Source organism: Sphaerodactylus townsendi, linkage group LG10 (assembly GCF_021028975.2).
Source record: "Sphaerodactylus townsendi isolate TG3544 linkage group LG10, MPM_Stown_v2.3, whole genome shotgun sequence".
Lineage (NCBI taxonomy): Eukaryota > Metazoa > Chordata > Lepidosauria > Squamata > Sphaerodactylidae > Sphaerodactylus > Sphaerodactylus townsendi.
Genome location: NC_059434.1, coordinates 5,765,088 through 5,775,031, shown reverse-complemented (window position 1 = coordinate 5,775,031; position 9,944 = coordinate 5,765,088).

Below are 9,944 nucleotides of genomic sequence, written 5' to 3'. Positions count from 1 at the left end.
ACAACTGTGGCTTAGGGTTACCAGTCCCCAGTGCTTAATCTGTTACCCAAATGGCCTATACCCAGAGGTGGGATCCAGCAGGTTCTCACAGGTTCCCAAGACTAGGTTACTAATTATTTGTGTGTGCCGAAAGGGGGCTACTAATTGGTGATTTTGCCACGTGATTTTTGCCTTAGTTACGCCCCTCCTCTCAGCAGTAGGCGCAGAACTTGAAGCAGTCTAGCAGGAGGTGCAATCAAGCGCGGCTGCGGGCTGCTTCTTGCGCTCGCGCATGCATCTGCTTTCCCGCCTAAGGATCGGTGCAGCAGCTGCCAAGGCCCTTGCCACAGTCTCCGCCCAGGAAATGCCCTGCCCCTAGAATGCCTGGCTAATAATGCCTTTCGTCAAGTAATTCCACTCCAGCGCCCCATTGGCGCTACGCCACAGTTTGAATCCCACCACCATGGGAACCTGTTACTAAAATTTTTGGATCCCACCACTGCCTACACCTGTACAAACTTTGGGGGCATCCTCCTTCAACATGTTAACAGCTCACAAACATGTGTACTAAGTTCAATTATTATTGGGCCCTTTTAGCTGATTTATGCTGGAGCGCAGGATCTAGGCAACGTTTCATGCAAACTGTGCAGATTCCTGGAAATGAACAGAAACTGGCTTAAAGATGTATGTTTATTAAGAGCAGGGGTCCCCAAACTATGGCCCGGGGGCCAAATCAGGCCCCCGGAAGACATTTATCCGGCCCGCTGGGCAGAAGCAGATCTCCCCCTTCTCTATCTCCTTTTCCCCAGGTTTACAAACAGCATTAAGCGCGGGCGACTCGCTGCTCATTCCAAGCGGCCGGAGGGGACCGTACCAATGCGGCAAAGGGGGGAGAGAGAAAGGCGGCGGAGCTTCAGGGCTGGATTGGAAGGGGACTGCGGGGGTGGGGGGCTCAGCCAGGGGCGGGTGGAGGGCGGATGGATGGCGCCCCCCCGCGGGCGGCACCTGGTCCGGCCCCCAGCTGGGCTCTGGCCATGCGTGAACTGGCCCCCTGTTTAAAAAGTTTGGGGACCCCTGATTAAGAGCATAGGGGATTAGTTAACAGAATACAAGGTTAGAAAAACAAATACACGCACACTAAATAATTAGGATTGCCAGACCCCCACTGGGAATGGGGCATCCCTTTCTTTGGCCCCCCCTCTCCTTGGCACTGTTTAGCTGGCTGGCAGGTTATCTTACCAGGCACAAATTGAGGCTGAGGTCTGGATGCCATCACTGCATTAATGTCACTCCCAGTCATGACCTCCCCTCCCCCATCTGTTTCCTGGGGGTACCTGGCAGTGGCAGCCCTTTATAAACCCTAACTTAGCCACGTTCTAACCAAAGTAAGTTTACTAGTCTGAAGAGACATGGGGGTGGGAGGGAAAGAAAGTAAATACACAAGGCTGTCTGGTGAGTGGATTCCAGGAAAGTTTGTGGGAAGAGTGAAAGTAGTGGTGGAGGGAGTGAAAAGCGAATACTGTGCATTTGTCAGGGATATCTGTTCTGGATGGCAAGGCTGATACATATGCACACTAATATTCCCACTACAAGCTCTCACATGGGTTGGGCCAAGTTGTTGGAATCCAGTATAGAGATGGGACACAATGGGTGGAACAAGGCAACAGGGTTCCAAGGTCTATTTTATTTATGCTGGGGGTGGGCGTTATTGGGGGGGATTCAGAAATGTGATCCTTTCCACTCGTAGTTTGAAGTGATATAATGTGTGGATGCAAAGCAGCTGCCTTTGATAGTGTGACATCACTTCATAAGAACATAAGAACTAGCCTGCTGGATCAGACCAGAGTCCATCTAGTCCAGCTCTCTGCTACTCGCAGTGGCCCACCAGGTGCCTTTGGGAGCTCACGTGCAGGAGGTGAAAGCAATGGTCTGCTGCTGCTGCTGCTCCTGAGCACCTGGTCTGCTAAGGCATTTGCAATCTGAGATCAAGGAGGATCAAGATTGGGAGCCATAGATCGACTTCTCCTTCATAAATCTGTCCAAGCCCTTTTTAAAGCTATCCAGGTTAGTGGCCATCACCACCTCCTGTGGCAGCATATTCCAAACACCAATCACATGTTGTGTGAAGAACACCAATCACATGTTGTGTGTTTCCTTTTATTAGTCCTAATTCTTCCCCCCAGCATTTTCAATGAATGCCCCCTGGTTCTAGTATTGTGAGAAAGAGAGAAAAATTTCTCTCTGTCAACATTTTCTACCCCATGCATAATTTTATAGACTTCAATCATATCCCCCATCAGACGTCTCCTCTCCAAACTAAAGAGTCCCAAACGCTGCAGCCTCTCCTCATAAGGAAGATGCTCCAATCCCTCAATCATGACAATCTTTGCAGTTTTATTATCAATTCCTTTTCTAATGATCCCCAGCATAGAGTTTGCCTTTTTCACAGCTGCCATGCATTGAGTTGACATTCCCATGGAACTATCAACTGAGACGCCCAAATCCTTTTCCTGGTCTGTGACTGATAGCACTGACCCATGTAGTGTGTATGTGAAGTTTGGATTTTCTGCCCCTATGTGCAACACTTTACATTTTGCTACATTGAACTGCATTTGCCATTTCTTAGCCCACTCACCTAATTTATCAAGGTCCGCTTGGACCTCTTCGCAATCCTTTGCGGTTCTCATCACCCTACATAATTTGGTATCATCTGCAAACTTGGCCACCACGCTACCCACCCCTACTTCCAGGTCATTTATGAAGGAAGGAAACTTCCAGGAGGAAACAGGAAAGCAATGTCACGTCTTCCAAGAAAAGACTTCCAAGAAAAGAGTCCCGGTCTCCCTTCGCTAAGGATATTAGAGAAAAATAATTTTATGATTGGTTGTCTTTTTGTACACGGCAGGGGGTGAATTGTATTTGTATTTCATTGTACTGCCACTCCCAGGTTTGATGTTACTTTTACAAGCCTTAACTATACAGAATATTGGTTATGTCTTAACATAAGACCCCTCCTGATAATCCAGGAGAGGCAGCAATATTTAAAGCTGATGATGTGAAAGCAAAGCTCATAATTTCATCTACACTCGGGGGAGAGAGAAGCTGCACTCATTCTAAGTTGTAAACCAGCTGGCTCCCTATGGAAAGCGATACAAAATAGATATTCAATGCAATCGCCAAATTATGTGAGAACTCTCAGAAACAGTGGCGAAGCCACCAGGGGACAGGGGGCACACGCGACCGGCTAGCATTTCTAGTCACTGGGAAATCCCTCCCCTTCCACGGGCCCTCATGCACTTCACAAGATTCCTCTCGCTGCATCTTCCTCGTGAAAGCAACCCTTCACCCAATTCTACTTTTAGGATTGAGTAGGAAGCCAGAGCTCCGTTCAGGAAGAATTAGGAACCACATTTCCCAAGGGGCTCCTGGGAAATGTAGTTCCACCCAGGCCTAGGCAATGCAGGCAGGCTCTGGCCTCTTCTTCGGCCGGGGCTGGGTGCCATGGGGTGCTGGGGCAATCTGCAGGCGGGGGCACAAAGCCAGAGGTGTGCACCAGAGCACTCTGGTCTAGCTACGCCTCTGCTCAGAAACACTCAAAAAAAAATGTCTCTGAATTCAGCCTCCTGATGAATTAAGTGAGACTGAGACTCTCGATGAAACTCTAGAGATGATGAATTTCTAACTGTTGTTTGGGAGCTTACCAGCCAGGTTTGATAATAAAATATCTGTTCTGGAAGCAAAAGACCAACTGGATGTTAATTATGCAATAAGTTATGTGGCTACATGATGCAGATCTTAAATACAGTGAAATGCATTTAGCAAGGATTTTCCTGTCTTGAAGCTTGAGAATGCGTTGCTAGAAGTAAAAAGGAAATGAAATGTTTCGGGTTGTGGAAAAATGGGAGAGAAAGAGAAAATGGGAGAGGGAGAGAGAGAGAATGCTCTCTTTAAGAACTGTATTTACGCATGGCATTTGGAAATTGGGACACAGAGTTAAGGATGCTTGTCAAGCAGCATGTTCAAAATTGTACGCACATAATTGATGGATTACAATCGAAATGTCATATCTGCATCTGAGGAAAGGCTACTGCTCCAATGTTTTCTAGCAGATATACCTGCAGCTGGAAACTGGAAATTTGGAGAATGTACACAGTGATCTTGTTGGCCTCTACGCCTCCTAGGTGGTGCCAGGTATATGCTTACTTTTGTTGTCAGTGCAGATATGCCTATGTGTATCTACCGTAATTAAATCCAAGGAGAAGTTCCACAGACATTTAAACCCTATTTAGCTGCTGTCAAGAATAAATTCTTAAGGGGAAGGCACCACAGATCCCTTTTTTTTACTCACAATGGATCTGAATATTCGTTGTGACTTTCAGAGATATTTGAGAATAAAGGAATAGTAAATGCCAGGGACTGTGAAATACACAATCCATCCCACAATAGATTGGGAGAGAGGTTCAATAGAACTATCTCGCTGTCTGTTGCTACAAGCAGAGTTACCAGACCCCCCCGTTGAGAGAAGCAGTAAACACTGCCACATACTTTGGATATTCGCAGTTTGCAAAGCCAATGGAAAAAAAAGTCCATTTGAACTGTGGAACAACAAATTACTGAGTTTGAAACAATTAAAGGTTTTGAGCAAAGCTTACTACTACAATGCTCCCAAAGAGAAAAACTAGATCTAAGCTTGGAATACTGGTTATTATAATGACCTAACATTCAAAAGGGATTGCATATTGAACCCTGAAACTTGTAATATAGAAATCCTGAATGCTGTTTATGTGGGTGAGAGAATATCCTAAAAGTCTCTAACCAAGCAGATTGCATAGTGCAAGAACTCAGTCAAGAAGTTAAGGGAATCACCTTGTCAGAATTGGTCAGTGAGCCATCTGCTGTACCCAGAGCCCAGTTGTCGGATGCCCAGCCAGAAGGGGCGGCAGAACAGGCCAGGCCAAATGAAGGAAAGACCTCATCTACTGTGAGAAAGTCAGAGAGAGCTAACAAGGGAATTATGCCCAAGAGATACAGTGACTATGTTTGTTTTACAAATTTACAAACTGAGACTGAGCCCATGAGCTAGGACAGAGGTGGTACCAGAGCCTCTCTGTGGGCACTCGCACACAGAGTTCATCATGTGGGAGGGGGTGGAAAATCACACACACACCCCACACACACACCTAGGGCTGGCCTGGCACACAACTTCACCTGGGAGTGTCTTCCAGTTGCTGGCAATGGGCTTGCTTCTGAGTAAAACCCTCCTAGAGTCTGATTCACTCCATTTGAAGCGTTGCACAGTTGTTTCACCAAGCTTACTCTGAGTAATGCACTGAGCAAACCATTTTTTCTAAACTAAAACCTCAATATTCAGGTTAAATTGCAATGTTGGCACAAGCGATAAATAAGTGGGTTTCGGCTGCAATTTGGCACTCGGTCTCGAAAGGTTCGGCCATCACTGAGCTAGAGAAGCATAGTATGTTTAGAATACAAATGGAGAACCTCAAGCTGATCGCTTTCAACCCCTATGGAAAGCGATACAAAATAGATATTCAATGCAATCGCCAAATTATGTGAGAACTCTCAGAAACAGTGGCGAAGCCACCAGGGGACAGGGGGGTGCGCGACGCACCGGGCGCAGCATTTCTAGTCACGTGGGGGAAATCCCCCTCCCCCTCCACGGCCCCCTGCGGCGACCCCGCATCCCCCGCGGCATCCCCCGTAGCACCCCACCCCACTTACTTTTAGGACTGGAGCAGGCCAGAAGCCTGCCTGTGTTGCCTGGGCCTGGTGGGAACTACATTTCCCAAGGGCTCCTGGGAAATGTAGTTCCCACCAGGCCTAGGCAATGCAGGCAGGCTTCTGGCCTTCTTCTTCTGCCGGGGAGGGGGCGCGGGGGGCGCCATGGGGGTGCGCGGGGGCACTGCAGGCGGGGGGGGGCACAAAAGCCAGAGTGTGCACCAGGAGCACTCTGGTCTAGCTACGCCTCTGCTCAGGAAACAGTTACATACCTCAAAAATGTCTCTGAATTGTAGCCTTGATGATCATGAGATCAGAGACTTCGGATATGAACTTAGAGATGATGAATTTCTAACTGTGCTGTTTGGGAGCTTACCAGCCAGGTTTGATAATAAAATATCTGTTCTGGAAGCAAAAGACCAACTGGATGTTAATTATGCAATAAGTTATGTACATGATGCAGATCTTAAATACAGTGAAATGCATTTTAGCAAGGATTTTCCTGTCTTGAAGCTTGAGAATGCTGCTAGAAGTAAAAAGGAAATGAAATGTTTCGGTTGTGGAAAAATGGGAGAGAAAGAGAAAATGGGAGAGGGAGAGAGAGAGAGAATGCTCTCATAAGAACTGTATTTATGCATGGCATTTGAAATTGGGACACAGAAGTTATGATGCTGTCAAGCAGCATGTTCAAAATTGTAGCATGCACATAATTGAGCGTGATTTAAGCAATCGGAAATGTCATATCTGCATCTGAGGAAAGGCTACTGCTCCAATGTTTTCTAGCAGATATACTGCAGCTGAAACTGAAATTCTGGAGAATGTACACAGTGACCTTGTTGGGCCTCTGGCGCCCTCCTAGGGTGGTGCCAGGTATATGCTTACTTCTGTTGTCAGTGCAAGCAGATATGCCTATGTGTATCTACCGTAATTAAATCCAAGGAGAAGTTCCACAGACATTTAAAACTTATTTAGCTGCTGTCAAGAATAAATTTGGCAAAGGCACCACAGATCCTCTTTACTCACAATGGATCTGAATATTCAAGTTGTGACTTTCAGAGATATTTGGAGAATAAAGGAATAGTAAATGCCAGATCTGTGAAATACACACCATCCCACAATAGATTGGGAGAGAGGTTCAATAGAACTATCTCGCTGTCTGTTGCTACAAGCAGAGTTACCAGACCCCCGTTGGAGAGAAGCAGTAAACACTGCCACATACTTGGATATTCGCAGTTTGTGCAAAGCCACGGGAAAAAGTCCATTTGAACTGTGGAACAACAAATTACTGAGTTTGAAACAATTAAAGGTTTTTGGAGCAAAAGCTTACACATATGTTCCCAAAGAGAAAAGCTAGATCTAAGCTTGGAATACTGGTTGGCTATAATGACCAACATTCAAAAGGGGATTGCATATTGAACCCTGAAACTTGTAATATAGAAATCCTGAATGCTGTTTATGTGGGTGAGAGAATATCCTAAAAGTCTCTAACCAAGCAGATTGCATAGTGCAAGAACTCAGTCAAGAAGTTAAGGGAATCACCTTGTCAGAATTGGTCAGTGAGCCATCTGCTGTACCCAGAGCCTCGTTGTAAGATACTCAGCCAGAAGGGGCAGCAGAACAGGTCAGACCAAATGAAGGAAAGAGGTCATCTACTGTGAGAAAGTCAGAGAGAGCTAACAAGGGAATTATGCCCAAGAGATACAGTGACTATGTTTGTTTTACAAATTTACAAACTGAGACTGAGCCCATGAGCTAGGACAGAGGTGGCACTCAGAGCCTTCTCTGTGGGCACTCGCACACAGAGTTCATCATGTGGGAGGGGGGTGGAAAATCACACACACACCCCACACACACCTAGGCTGGCCTGGGCATGATCCTTTACCTGGGAGTAAGCTCAGTTGCTGGCAATGGGGCTTGCTTCTGAGTAAACCCTCCTAGAGTCGTGATTCACCTATTTGAAGCGTTGCACAGTTGCTTCACCAAGCTTACTCCTGAGTAATGCACGCCTCGGAGCAAACCATTTTTTCTAAACTAAAACCTCAATATTCAGGTTAAATTGCAATGTTGGCACTTCGCGATAAATAAGTGGGTTTTGGGTTGCAATTTGGGCACTCGGTCTCGAAAAGGTTCGCCATCACTGAGCTAGGAGAAGCATAGTGATGTTTGGGAATACAAATGGAGAGAACCCAAGTTGGACGTTTTCTTCTCAACCAGAAACCCAAAACTGTGGACTTTATAGTCTGTGAATATGATGGATGCTAAAGGAGTGAGCATACGAATGGATCCTGCATACCTGAATCTCCAAGATGGAGAGCCACTAATCAAGATGAAGTTTGAGAACATTTGTGATAAATTGTGTTTGCATGTTTTGAGTGACTGACACATGAGAAGTAGTTTTTTGCAACTCAGTCATAAAAGGATTAACTGTCTGTATCTAAACAAGTTGCTGAAGTCACTGTATATGACCTGATCTATTGATTAGCTATCGGTCAGTCAGATTGCCATTGCTTACATGTTACTGAGCACGTACATCTGAAGTTATAAAGTTAACTCTATTTCTTTGTTTGAGCAGACATGACACCACCACCCCAACCATGAGCACGAGACAGCAGATAGGTACCAAGATGTAACCAAACATACAGTAATATAGATGTGTAAGAGGAAAGAAAGGATTTATTTTATCTCAGTGTAAACCTCTGTTTAAAGTTAGTAAACTCAGTTCCGGCAGGGTTAAAAAAATAACGTAGGTTTTACATTAAGGTGACCAGCCGTCCCGCTTTTGGCGGGACACTCACGCTTTTCCGCAATGTGTCCTGCGTCCCGCGGGGTTTAAAAATTGTCCCGATTAGGCAATGCGCTCCTGCGGCTGCGTGCGCGCTGCTGCACTGCCTTCTGGGGCGCTTCCCTGTTTCCCGCCCTGTGACAGTGCGGCAGCGCAGGAGCGCGCACGTGGCCGCAGGAGCGCATTGCCATTTGCGGCGCTCCCCGGTTTCCCGCCCTGTCACAGGGCAGGAATCAGGGAAGCGCCCCAGAAGGCAGTGCGCTCCTGCGGCTGCATGTACCTCCCGCGCTGCCGCACTGCCTTCTGGGGCGCTTCCCTGTTTCCTGACTGGGGAGCACCGCAAAAGGCAGTGTGCTCCTGCGGCTGCGCGGGTGCGTGCGCCCGCCCGCCCGCCCGCCCGCCCGCCCGGCATTACAGGAGTAAAAATCTGGTCACCTTATTTTACATAGTTGTGTCTGAATACTGTGATTTAAAATTCTTTTGGGAGGGAGTCCAGTTTTTGTTTGCAAGTTACCTTTGGTTGATATGGAAAGGTAGCACTAAAACACAGAAAGAAAGGACGAACAGTTTGGATTTATATCCCACCTTTTTGTCCTGCAAGAAGACTCGAGGCAGCTTACAAACTCCTTTCCCTTCCTCTCCCCACAACATACAGCTTGTGAGATCGGTGGGGCTGAGAGAATTCTGAGAGAACTGTGATGGGCCCAAGGTCACCCTGGAGGAATGTAGGAGTGGGGAAACAAAACCAGTTCACCAGATACAAGTCCGCTGCTCATGTGGAGGAGTGGAGAATCAAACCTGGTTCTTCAGATTGCAATTCACCTGCTGTTAACCACAACACCATGTTGGGGCAAGATCTGAAACCTGATACTTTGCGAGTCAGGAAGAGAAAAGCGTGGAGTGTTTTGAGTGATCTGAACAGACTAAAGTGAGGGTTCTCAAAATGGTGCCCATGGGTGGGCACTTTTTGTAGGGCCTGCCAAGGGGTGCTTTTGCCCAGCAAGCCTTCTGATTCGCTCTTCAGACTTTTAAAAGCATTGCTTGGGCAGCGCCTGCCACTCCAGCACAAGGACATCCACTGTGTGACTGAAGGTAAGCCTGGGCCGCCATTTTGCAGCCAGTTCCAAGGGCCATTTTATAGCTGCCCCCACCAAGCTGTGCCAGAACTTCAAATGCACCCTACCAGACTAAGTAAGCTGACGAAGACATCTGTGTTGGCATGCTGGGTGAAACGTTTAAAAATGAAGCATTCCACATCAGAAGCACACCAGCCCTGAAAACACTGAAAGGGAGACTAGTTACATAATTACTATTGAGCAACAGGGCAGCCATGCTTGCTACACATCACTAATAGCTTATTATTATTATTTTTATTTATTTATTGCTTTATTATTTGCTTTTATTTTCATATTTCTATTTTCATTGGCTTTGCTTCCACGCAAGCCAC